Source organism: Triturus cristatus, chromosome 7 (genome assembly GCF_964204655.1).
Source record: "Triturus cristatus chromosome 7, aTriCri1.1, whole genome shotgun sequence".
Taxonomy (NCBI): Eukaryota; Metazoa; Chordata; class Amphibia; order Caudata; family Salamandridae; genus Triturus; species Triturus cristatus.
Window position 1 is genome coordinate 1,687,740,872 of NC_140590.1, and position 13,368 is coordinate 1,687,754,239.

A 13,368-nucleotide genomic window follows, 5' to 3' on the forward strand; every position below is an offset into this window, starting at 1 on the left:
CTCTAAAATTACCACAGTTATCCAAGTAACAGATGGAGTGATCAAAGGAACCATAACAGATTTAATGAGCCATTCGCAGTTTCACTGTACCGGCCGTGTGTACTTACATGTGCATGGCTTAATCTTTGAGACAAGCATATGCTACTGGCAGGATCAATCAGGTAGCCGCATCTGCTGACGGGGTGGGTTCGGGAGGGCTCCATGCCCATCTCCCTGACCGGCAACCTTCGCGCACCCCTCCCTCTTGGGAGCCTGCTGGGGGGGAAGGAGCCCGCCCGCCTGGGCAGCAGGGCTCGCTAGAGGGGTGTGGAGAGGTGCGGTCGCATGGGCACCGGCGGGCCCAGCTGTCTCCCCCGGGAGGGAGAGGTGGGCAGAGGCGCAGTTTGAGCATGGGTACCAGGGCCTGGCGGCGGCGGCACCCCTCGGGACCGTCGTTCCGAGCTGCAGTGGAAATGTGCTGGGCGGAGAGGGGTGACACACGGGGCCTAAAGACCTGCCGGGCGGCAGCGTCCGAGGGCCTGGCGCAACCCGACCCCATCCGTTCGGGTCGGACCACTGAGGGGCCCGAGCTGCCAGGGCCACTCAGCCTTCGCTCTGCTGGGTAGGGTGAAGGGCCTCCTGCCAGGCGGCAGGCCCTCGAGTCAGACGGTCCATGCGGGGTGGAAGCTCTTTGCTTGAAACAACAGCCGAAGCTGGCCAAGCAGCCCATCCCTAAATGGACAAAGAGTGCCCAATCGATCGGAGTATGGCCGGGGCCGCCCCTGGCAGGCCACCCTGCACGGGGGATGCCAGCTTCGCGTCCCTGGCTGCTCCCGGCACGAGCAGGCTCAGAGGAAATGCCCATCGGGAAGGGGCTAAGCGACAGGCACAGGCCCGGGCCCCTGGGAACCCCGGCGGACGGGCCCGGGTGCTGCCTTTCCTGGTCTCGTAATTGCCAGACCTCACGGAGGTCTTACTGAGCAGGCTTGGAGGAAAAGGACCATTGGGAAGGGGCCGAGAGGCAGGGGCGTACCCGGGCCCCTGGGGGCCCCTGTGGGCAGGCCCGGGTTCTGCCTTCCCCTGTCTTGGAATCACCGGGCCTCACGGAGGTCTGACTGACCCTCTCCCTAGTAATCAAGAGGAAAATTACCCCCCTTTCTTGTAATCCGTGCACAAAAGGTGACAGAGGGGACCCAAGGCGCGAATGTGCCTGACCTCCTGGAGCCCTCACTGGGATCGGGGAGGCAACTGCGCCCTCATTGGGACTTCCAGGGAAGCCAGGCCATCTGGTCGCCCCATAGGAAAGCATTGCGTGCGACCAGATGGCCGAGGGGATAGGTGCGACCAGATGTCCGGGCTCAAGAGGGAAGCCATCTGGTCGCTCTGTGCCCCAACGAAACAGTGAGCGGGCGCCAGGGCATGGGGGACCAGAGGCCCAGGCCCCCAGCTGGGCCCCAGCCATGGAGGCTGCGAGGGGGACCTTACAGGCCCTCTGACCCGCGGCCTGCGGACACCTTGACAAGCAGGGGAGACCTGCACGGGACAGACGGACCCCTGTCCTGGGCACTTGGTGGAGTGGCAGGACGGGGACCAGGGCCGGAGCACCCGACCCAGGGTCTGGCGGGGCCCCTGGACCCAGCTCGGGCTCCCAGGCCCAGAGGAAGCCTCCCAGGGCCTGCCGGACACCATCCCGGGCACCCTGCCATGCGGCAGGACCGAGGACAGAGCCCGGAGTGGGGAGGCTGCCCTCCCTGGGTTCCCTGGGAGCCCGTAAACTCAGCCAAGCAGGGGGAGGCTCCCCGTGCCCACAGGACCCTATCCGCGGCAGCCTGCCACGAGGCAGGCCCAGGTATGGACCCCGGGCTGGGGTGGCATCCTGGCCCGTCCAGCTGCTGACTGAGGACCACTAGGTCGAGAGGGGTTCCGGAGTACCCTGTCCCTAGTAATCCAGAGGAAGGCTACGCCCCTTTCTGGTAACCCGTGCGCACCGCAAGACTCAGGGGATCGGGGAGGCAAACGAGCCCCCATCGGGACTTCCAGGGCAGCCCGGCCATCTGGTTGCCCCATTGGAAAGCATTGCGTGCGACCAGATGGCCGAGGGGGAAAAGGTGTGACCAGTTGGCTGGGACCGAAAGGACGCCCGCCACGAGCCGAGCCTTCACAGTAGGGCTCCCGCCTGCCCTTGCAGGGCTCGGGGGCTCCGCTACCTTGCAGGCTCGGGGAGGACCGCCGCAGCTCTCGGGCCTGGACGCCCGGGGGAGGACTGCCCAGGACCCATGGAGCCCATCCCGGGTGCTTTGCCACATCGTGGGCCGGAGGAGGGACCCCCCGGACGGAGGGGAGGTGCTGTTCGGGCATAGCCCATCTGGTCCCCGGCAAACAATCGCCAGCCCGGGAACGGTGTTCTGGCATACCCTGCCACTAATAATCCAGATGAAAGCTACCCCTCTTTCTGGGAACCCATGCGCACCGCGAGACTCCGGGGACCTTAGGCCCAGACGCACCCGACCTCTTGGAGCTCTGGCTGGGATTGGGAAGGCAAATGAGCCCCCATCGGGACTTCCAGGGCAGCCCGGCCATCTGGTCGCCCTATTGGAAAGCATTGCGTGCGACCAGATGGCCGAGGGGGAATAGGTGCGACCAGATGGCCGGGATCGAAAAGATGCCCGCCCGAGCGGTAGGACTCCCTCCCACCTGCCCTTGCAGGGCTTGGGGGATTCGCTTCCTGGGGGGCTCGGGGACCCCGGCTGGGCCTCAAGCACGGGGAGGACAGCCGGAGCTCTGAGGCCCGGACGCCCAGGGAGGGGCGGGGGGACAAGCCTAAAAAAATCATAACCTATCAAATATTTTAATTCATTGAGCTGCCATTTCTTCATTATCACATATGAGAGTTCAGCATGTCTGCTGTACAAAAAACTATTTTGTTTGATTTAATAGACTAAACTTTTTCCCATATATAATACAAATCTAACCACATATAGGGAACACATGACCCCTGACTTGCCTCTTAGTTCATTAACAGCATTGTTATCAGGGCAGAGGGAGGAATGTTTCACAAGTCATGTTTAAATACTAACACTTTTAATAAATACATAACTAAAGTATGAAGTGGTGTCACACTGTGATTTGCAATCAGCGGATTTTACATTGAAATGGCCACAAACGTTCCCACAGACTATGCAGCTTTACTGATAAAACTATACAGTGTACAAACAATAATGTTTGGAAATAGAGTTTCTGTAAATATTTGTCATTTGCACATCACCAAGTAAAGTATTCTGGTTGGTTTTGCTCCTATTTAACTCTTTGTTTGGATCATGCTTCTTAATTACAAAAAATGTGCTTTTGTAATTCCAGATATATTTTGAAATATTTGTAATATTGATTTACAAGCTATTTATTTTATGCGTTAGAGACAAATAACTGACATCTTCAGACAGCTCACTTGACAAAAACCTCTAACTCTAGTAAAGAGAGAAAAATAAACCTCATTTCCAAGCAGCAATTAGTTAAAAGACAAACTGACATTTGACCTCATTCCTTGAACAGACAGCAAATGTAAGATAAAACCAAGATTTAATGGCTCTTTATTGCTCATTCACTTTCTGAATGAGCAGAACACCTGTTCCTTTCCAGCTTAAGTTTACTCACCAGATGGGACCAGTAGGTGCTAAAAATAGCTTGACCTGATAGAATTTTACTTGCAATTGTGAGTAAGCGAGTAGGAGTGAGCGAGTAGATTTTTCGAGGCCTGTTGTGATATGTGCTATGGAGTAAAGTAACCACTGCCGGCCTTGCATAGGACCAGGCTTGTGTCCTGCCTGAAGCCCTTTAAGAAAATAGAGCTCTGAGGCTGAAATTAAAACCTAGGGAGTAACAACTCCTGTAACGGGGTGTCCTCATGGGAGGTAACAAGAAGAGGCTAGGTGGTACTAAGGAGGGACTACCAAGCATATTGACCAATGAATAGCCACCATTTACTAAGGACATGGACAGGAGCACATTAAAACGATGGGCAGAAAGTTTACTTTTTTTTTTTAGATCTCGCCTGAGCCAGCGCATGCACTGCTCTGCGAGACATTTAGTAAGTGGGGTTTTCAAAGTGCTACCACACGCTTTTGCTGGCCTAGCGCTTGCGGTTACGCACTCAGCCGCCAGCTTTCAGCGCCCAATCAGGCGCCATCTGGCTTTCCTCTCGCTTGCTCTCTGTTGGAAGGCGTTCACCGGGGAGGCTGCGGAATGCGTTCCTGACCACCCGGGGACCCACCTCTCCCAGAGTTAGGCCGAGCAAGAGCGGGGAGGCCCTTCCTGGAAGGGTCTCGTACCTAGGATCGCACACGCTGCGCTTACTCTCTTCTGATAGAGGGACACCACACAGTAGTTCTTAGTAAGACAATATACTTTATCGTTAGTTGTAAGGGATCTTTATGATCCGGAAGGCAGATATAGAATTAGTGCCACAAGCGACGGCAATCTCGTGATTAGGGTATGGGGGTAGCGGGACAGTCTTTGAGCCAGTGTCTCTGCGGAGTATCCTGCGCACAGCTCTCAATCCTCGAGCTGAGGGGATGTTGCTTCTCTCGGCAATCCCTGCCGATTCTCTTGGAGGAGGGTGCCGCGAGTCACTCAGCAGGCTCGTAGTTCGGGGAGCCGCGACGGCGTCAGCAGGGCTCAGATGGTTTCAGGATTTGGGGAGCCGCGACAGCGTCAGCAGGGCTCAGATGATTCAGAGTTCGGGGAGCCGCGACAGCGTCAGCAGGGCTCAGATGGTTCAGGGTTCGGGGAGCCGCGACAGCGTCAGCAAGGCTCAGATGGTTCAGAGTTCGGGGAGCCACGACAGCGTCAGCAGGGCTCAGATAGTTCAGAGTTCGGGTAGCGTTCTTCGGTTCGGGGAGCGATCGAGCCGCGACCAGGTCAGCAGGCTCTCGTCAGTCCAGGTCTTCTCTGCCTCCCGTCCCTTCCGCACCCCTTGTTATACTTCCCCTCCTCTTTGAAGTCCGGAGTCCTCGCCGAGAGGGGTCTTGGTGCCTGGGGGCGGTGTGTCGGGGCTTCCTGTCGCTCGGCCCTTTGATCTGTTCAGGTGGGTCCGGGAGGGACTCCAGACACCCAGCAGGCGAGGCGGCCGCTCACCGGGGGCCTGGTGGTCGATCGAAACCTCCCTTGGGGAAGAGACCAGAGGTGTGACAGGGCCGGCGCCTCTCGGTCTGGCTTGGGGGGTTTCACTCTCCCTCGGCCGGGCATGCGTGTTGGGGGTCTGGCCGGCCATCGGGATGTTGGGCCATGGTGGCCGGAAGTCTGTGACATTGAGGATCGGTGCGGTTGCAGGGTGGCTTGCTGGTCGGGAGGGCCCACGCCACGAGGCCGGTCTCACACTCTCTCAATGCTCCTCCGCCGAGTCTCGCGTTAATTGTAAACATATGTGCAAACGCGCTGCTTTCACTTTCGCTCGCGCACCACTTTCGAAGCCGGGCTTGTCTTGTTGTTTAAAGGGCCCCAGTTTAACAACCTACTTCTGAGCTACCTTCTTTTCGATTCTTAGAGAAGAACTTGTTTTCGCAACCGACTCTCCCGTTTCAAAAATTCCTCAGGTGCCACTAACGCCGGCTGCTGCGTTTTCCAGTTCACCTGCGAGGACAAAGAGGCGCAGAGCGTCAGGGAGTCGGTGCACCTGCCTCGGGGTAAGTCTTAGAGGTGGGCGCTGAAATCCTGTGGAGGAGGGAACGGTAACCCTGGGCAGGCGTGCCTTGTCTCACGCACCTCCCTTTGCGTGCGCTGACATGCTTATTTCCTTACGTCGAATAAATGCGGGAGCTGAGAAGCGGCGTACTAAGGCTGCAGCAAACCATGTTGACACCCGGCAGCTGTGCATTTTGCTGCATTAAGCTTGTGGATACGTCACGGTGTGCACTTTTGGCAATTGTAGCTTTTTTTTTCATGGCACCCAGTTTCTAAGCCTCAAAGTAACGGGCGTTACAGCTGCCATAGACCAAAATGTAATCAAGGAAAAATGGTCCTGGTCCCGGGGTAGGTAGTAGACGGCTATATTTGTGGAGCTCTTGTGAGCCCCAGTGCCACTGCACGCTATGCACTAGTGATGGGTATGCCCCTTGTTAATGGCCCTCATTTGTACTATACTTTGTCTTAGGTGACTAGAGATTGACTACTTACTGCACAATCCGCAGCACACTGTGCAACAAACAGGCTTGGGGGCTGCAGGCACACATTGCCTCTTTATCGCTGCCTTTCAGGGCTTTCAGGTGTGTGCGGCGGTAAGGGCGTGGCTTCCATCGGTGCAGTAGCACCGGGGCCCTGAGGCCCAATTAACCCAGATTATTGTTGCCTCCCGCCAGGGTCCATGGCACCCTGGCTAGGCTGCTGTGCGGAGCTCCGCATGAGTTGCCTGCTCGGTGCCCAACAAGGCCCTTCGTTACACAACATTAGCGCGGCACACAGGCTCTGAACGTCGGGCCTGTCACGGATTAAGAACTTCTCAATGGCTCACTTATTCACGCAATTACGTGCCGCATGCGAGCGGGGGCCGAGGCCAGAATGCGGCTGTCTACATCCACGGGTCACCTTTAACAGGCGCGTGCCGTCCTCGGGCCACCTTTTACAGGCGCTTGCTGTAGGGAAAGTGAGTCCTTGGCGTATTTGGGAGGGGTCCTTGATATGCTGTAAAGCTGGCTGCATGGCATAGAGCGCACTGGCTGGCAAACACGGGGCTTGAGTTTGCAAAGGCTGCTGTGTTTAAAGCGCACTGCTTTTCAGTTGCATGTGTCTGTTTATTTCGATTTAGTGTGCACGTGGGCTCCTCCGCCCACCCACTGCCGATTCTCTTGGATCAGTCCATTTTGGTCAGCGGATGGAGAGGGATTGAGCACGTCACTTCCCGGAGGTCCCGAGGATGTTTAAAGTAACGAAGGGATCCTGTACCCCTATTTACAACACCGTCATAAAAGTACCTCCTTGATGGATATTATACTGCTTTGCCAGCGCCACGAGGCACTACATCTCTGGAGTCTTATTCCGGGTGCCCACTCTGCGGAAATGAAGGTCTTTAGACAGCCGGGTCGCGAGCCCTCCTGGGATACTGTTCTTAATGATCGTGGATCTCCTAGGTCACTGTTGGGCAAGTACAACTGAAGTGCACCCGGATCACCTTTGCACAGCAGGAGTGTGGTACGCCTCATCACACCTGAATTTGCACACCAGCTTACACAGATCATCCATTTACTGCATGGCGTTATATCCTTGTTCTAAAAGAACAGACCTCTTTCTTAAACCAGTGCAGAGCGGCCATGTTGAAACCAGAAGCATCTGTCCTCGGACTGCAGCCAGTTCAGTGTACTGCACAGTGCATCAAGGCAGCACACGCTATTCTGTTTATGGTTTTCTACTCCACAAGAGCAACCAGGGATATCTTCAGAAAAGCTAGGCTCTGAAGACTGTACTTGGAATTTCATTCACATGGACTTTGACCCGTATGGGATTTAATCTACCTTGTTTCGTTATGGATTTATGCCGGGGGCTACAGGCTTTATTTACATAGTTCTTACAGGTGATGCATTTGTCTTAAGGATAAATTCTCAGCCCTGATTAACATGCATCAAATCTACCCCTGGGTCACAAATTCCTTTTGGACGAATTACTCTGGCTGGTCTATTGGGACCAGGTTCAGTGCTTGCTCCAGTTCGATGTTGGCTCCCTCTGTCCAGGGGCACAGCAGCCACACTTCTCTACAGCACAGCTTAGAAACACTGGCAAAGTCAATAGCTCTACCTAAAAACTTATAAGGCCCCTACAATGCATAGCCAATAGTTCTTGCCTTTGGGACATTATAAGTGTTTAGTTATCCAGCACAATATCCTTCATAAAACATCATCAAGTGTTGCATGGCTAATCACTTATAAGGTCCCAAAAGCGAAACCTATTGGCTATGCCAATGATTGTTTTTATTTGCAGTGGAGCTATTATATTTGCATAGCACTATTGCCAATGGTATAAAAAAAAAAGCAAAAGTAAGAAACATTGTCAACATAAACAGCTCTAACTTTAACAAATGTGACACCTATTGTATTGGTAATGCAATCGGTCCCGCTTTTGTTGGGAGTCTTTTTTATTGGCATTATAAATGCCAATGTTTTGTACCTAGCCATGTCGCAGGGTGCAGTACCATATGTGGCCAAAATAGGTCCAATGGGACCTCTTTCGGTCACATATAGTACTACACCCTGCAAAGTTGGAGTTATTGGCATTATAAATGCCAATGTTCTTAGGTCTCGCCTAGGCAGCGCTTGCGCCATCTCTTCGAGATATGCTGTATTCAGGATATGCAAAAACAAGAATTGATGGACAGAATGCAGAGCAATGTCATACATTCACCCCAGTACAAAGATCTGGGCCTAAATCCTTCATTTTTTTGCTCCCCATGCCATTCCAGTTTGAACCCAGCCATATGCAAATCAGTCTTGATTTGCATATGCGTCCAATGGGACTAGTCCAGCCCGAACTGCCAGGCACGTTCCTCCCTGGACTGGAAACAAGCATCCTAGGACCAGTTTCGGGGTTTCACCCCTCATCAGCCAAGATAGCTCGACTCCAGTGGCATGGAGAGCACAGGACCCACGTCTGGGTATACCCGTCCCACTTGGGGTGACAAATGCAAAAACAACAAGTGATGCACAGAATGCAGAACAATTCACCCCAGTGCAAAAATCTGGGCCTAAATCCATCGTTTTTTGCTCCCCATGCCATTCCAGTTTCAACCCAGCCGTATGCAAACCCGCCTTGACCCTGCGCCCAATGGGACCAGTCCAGCCCCAAATGCCAGTCCCTTGCTCACTTTGCCACTGGATTCTAGCTAGCCTGGCTGAAGAGGGGTGTTACCCTGAAACCGGTCCTAGGATGCTGGTTTCCGGTTCAGGGAAGACCTGGCTTGGCAGTTCAGGCAGTTCAGGCAGGACTGTTCCCATGAGGCACAGGGTCAAGACGGATTTGCTTATAGATGGGTCTGAACTGAGGTGGCAAAGTGAGCTAAAGAACAGCGATGGATTCAACCCAGATCTGTGACTGGGGGTTAGTGTATGAAAAGTTTCAGCACTCCGTCCATCATCTCTTTGTGTTTGCTTTGTTTGCCTTAAGTTGGCAGGGTATGCCCAGACGGGGGTCCCTTTCTCGCTTTGCCACTGGATTCAACTTAGCCTGGCTGAAGAGGGGTTTTACCCTGAAACTGGTCCCAGGATGCTTGTTTCCGGTTCAGGGAAGACCTGGCTTGGCAGTTCGGGCTCGACAGTTCCCATGAGGCACAGGGTCAAGACTGATTTGCATATGTGAGATGTGCTAGTGAGTAAAGTAACCACTGCCAGCCTTGCTTAGAACCAAGAATGTCTCCTGCCTGAAGCCCTTTAAGAAAATAGGCCTGAAGGCTGTAATTAAAACCTAATGAGTAACAACACATGTAACAGGGGGTTCCCTCATGGGAGGTTACAAGAAGAGACAAGGTAGTACTAAGGACGGACTACTAAGCCTATTGACCAATTAAAAGCTACCATTTACAAAGGACTGGGACAGGAGCCAAATAAAAAGATGGGCGGAGCTTTATACCCATATCCTGAATACAGCATGTTTCGAAGAGACAGCACAAGCGCTGCCTAGGCGAGACCTAAACAATCTCAAACATGATGGTCTGCTGACCTCAGAAAGCCACCATCCCTGTGATGGCTATGAACTGTAGTAGGTTTGCAATTTGTGACCTACCTCATTAATATTCACGAGGTAGATCGAACTGCGATCCAATACGATTTGGTACTTCGCACACTAATCTATTATACATAGGTCAGTTTGCAAAATACCACACGTGTAACAAAAATACTGGTCACAATTTGCAACAAGTATTTTACTACCAGTTCTTGGTACATCCGGCTCTAGGTTTCCTTACTTTTCAATCAAAGCCGAAAACAGACTTGAGTACAGCAGATTACCAAACATTATACCCAAATAGCTCAAATGTAGGTTTGTGTCACCTCAGCCCCATTAACTGCTTTAAGTAAACAACCTCTAAGTTGTACCAACAAACCCCTCAAGAACTCAATAAAATTCTGAACACTTCCCCACGGAAAATTGGCAATGAGGCTCAATGTTAAAAGGAAATTTAGTGCCAAGCTTCAAAGTGCTAAAAATACTTTTGGAGGGTGAGGGTGTGGGGGCTCATACTAGTTTCTTTTTGCTGTTTGTGTGCATAATAGTTTTAATTATTATAATTTAGAAAATATAATTAACTTATTTTATGTAGTACTTCATATCCAATTATGCTGTTTCCAAGCACTGTGAATGACAGGTGGGTACTGTTAATCAATGTAGATACCTCGGAAAGTTAGACGATCGAGTCTCGCTTGCCTGGATTTAAATTTATGATCTTACAATCATTGCAGAGCTCTAAGTCTAAGGATCACTTGTTGAGCTATCTTGCCAAATACCTCGATGTGAAGTCCTATTCTTCATCGAAGTTACTGCCCAGAGAGGGAATTCAGTTTAATGTGTGTTATTTACTGTTTAATGCATTCATCTCCTCCAGCAGTAGGCCTCGATTCCTAAACTGCAGAGTTAAAATGGAGAACCTCTTATATAATTAGAGTCCAACAGGATTTATAGCCCTAGGACACTAGTGGGAAATTACAGTACTCGCCACTAATACATTGTAGTAACCACCGAGGGTCTCCAGGAAACAGCCTCAAAGATTAACCAAAACATCCAGTGAAAACTGAGTGATTGGAGTTTCCGCAGGAGCCAGAGAAGTGCAGCCAAACAACTAGTCAGGGGGACAGATGTAAATCAATGTACAAAATCATCTTCTGAACCATGAATGATTCAGAAACAGGAGTTGCCAAAAGCTGAGGGACAATCCTTGTACCAGACAAGAGAAAGGCGAAATTGCATGGTCTGTTAAGTATCCACAATAAAAGTGACGGATGTCAGGAGATGTAAGAGAGTGTAGTCCTTCTCTTTTACTTTCGTTTCTAGTGTGCATGGACAGATGATTCCTCCAAGGCAGTTCTTCTACCATTCAGATACCAGTTTTATTATTAAGCCCTTAAGTGCTCCCTCCTTATGGTGCAGATTATGCGGAAAAGTGATGCTCAACATGTCCGCACCAACCATACAAAAAGATATTACTGAAATATTAGTACTGGAATCTGGAGGAATAATGGTTCAATCTCAGAAAGAAGGGTATTGGCCCAAGGCCTATCTATCAACATTCTTAGATTATTTGGACCAAGAAGCCTTGCCAACCCCAGAGTGCTCTATGGTAGTGGCGCTTCACAGTGGTAGCCTTCAACTCAGTGCTTTCCACCCTGGAACTAAACATTCTTTGATGGGCTTTGTGTGAATTCATGCACCAGACCTTGCAGTGTTTAAAGTCTTCTGACACAGGCTCTGTGCGGGTCAGTTACGGACACCTGCTTGCCACAACCTATGGGTTGCTCAAAGCCTGCAGGAAATGGCATGCTCAGTGAGAGAGACAGATTTCCAGCCAACTGGGAAACAATTAAATAGAAATGTAGCCCCCTGATGAAAGCAAAATAAATCCCAGCTCCTCACAAAAGGAGGGAGGTTAGCATCAAAAGGAAAATCCAAAAGTCTTGCCTGAAAGCTGGAAACAGCCTAACTGGGCGAGGATGGGTGGTCATGCACAGGTGGGGACGAGGTTTTAAAAGACAACTTTCAGAATCTGAAGCGATACTTTAAAAAACATTTTCAATCCTGGTCCGGCACAGGCAATTTCCAGTTCGGAAGAAGACGAAGCAGGGCAACACATAATGTTAGAATATCCTTTAAACTCCCAGTAGAAAAAGGTTTCTGTGACAGGAAACACATACTTGCATGAAAAAGACTAAGCGAGGTAAGACCACTAAGCAATGGAACCCATCCCTATTTTACACCATCAATCACCAGTTTACGTTATTCTGATCTAGGTCTTTGCAGTATTTGATGGTGCACCAATAGTGTCGCATCATGATAAGTACAGAGATAGTTGTTGCGGACATAGTTGTGTATTGCGTTAATAGCCATACATGGTGTCTTGAGTACCACCTAAACGATTATTGCACAGAATGGGGTGATCAAGCAATCCTCTTGGGACAATGAATCCTTGAGAGCCTGTTATTGTGGTAGATGTAGTGCCCTACGTGTGGATATGCAGAGGATGAGACAGTAATTTGTCCAAGTTCAGGGCAACACAATGCCAGTCCAGGTGCAAGAGGAATTCAGTTTAAGGCGTTCTTTAATCACTACATCCTATAATCCAGAAGGCTTGCTTTAACACCATGATGTTAAACAGAATTTATAGCATTACATATTCCAGGCTCCTGCTTGTACTTCTTAATGAACTCTAATTATTAAAAAAAGATAGGTTGAATAACCACTTTGAAAACGGGCATAACTTACATTCCTTGTAAGGATTTCATGAAAGTCTGGTATTGTGCGATATGGACCTGCCTTGTAGCCGCCTAACCAAAAACATACTAGAAGTTTACAAGAGCGCTAAATATATTGACTGACTGCCACTTTAGAGCAGTGGGAGATGCAGTAATCCAGTCCTGCTGCAAAAACAAGCTGAGCACTAATTTGCGCCTTCTTTCCCAAGAAATGCATGAGAGCAGACGACGGACGATCAATCTCAAATAAATACGTTGTCACAGGGATTTCATACTAAAAGAGGTGTCTGCAATTCCTTGCTATTTTAAACACGAAGTGGCCACTTAAAAAAGAAGAAAATGTGCCGCTGCCTAAATATGATAGCCATATACTTGCAAAATAATTTATTTAACCAAAAAAAAAAAAAAGTTCATATATACGTTTAATAGGGCGGTGGACCGGTATAGAAGGTTTAATATACAATTGGAAGTAACAATTCTGATTGGTAGAGAGAAAAGATACTAATGGCTATGAACTAGAGTAAACCTAAAATACATAGTTTGAACTTACATAGATGAGTTTTAATAAAGTGCACCGGCGAGGCCAATAGGTCGCACCATCATAATGAGAGTTCCAAGATACTGTCTTTGCCAATGATAGTTTGTAAAGCATTGTTTAAAAGAAAACAGTAAACACAATCTCAAATATTACACACCCTTCGGCCATCAATTATGAATAGTACATTTAAGTGCAAGGAAACTCGGATTAGCCATGGTTTTGAATAGATTATTCACATTTAGCTATAGTTTAATTATCAAGCATTATAAAACATAGTGCACGCATACTAATAAACTAAATAGCACTCTTATGAATGTATGGTAGTAAGATGATTAATTCATCAAAAGAGTTTCTACACTACTTCACTGTGGTGAACAAATAGCCCACACATGAACAAACGTCGTGTGAGAGCAAATT

At 50.1% G+C, this 13,368-nt stretch overlaps 1 protein-coding gene and 1 pseudogene across 2 annotated transcripts in view; both read right to left on the reverse strand.

Moving 5' to 3' along the window:
• Nucleotides 1–164, reverse strand: part of LOC146812748 (18S ribosomal RNA) — a 1,767-nt pseudogene extending 1,603 nt beyond the window's left edge.
• The window catches only part of USP5 (ubiquitin specific peptidase 5), a 200,084-nt gene that overhangs the window by 156,364 nt on the left and 30,352 nt on the right, over nt 1–13,368 (reverse strand). The window lies entirely within an intron of this gene.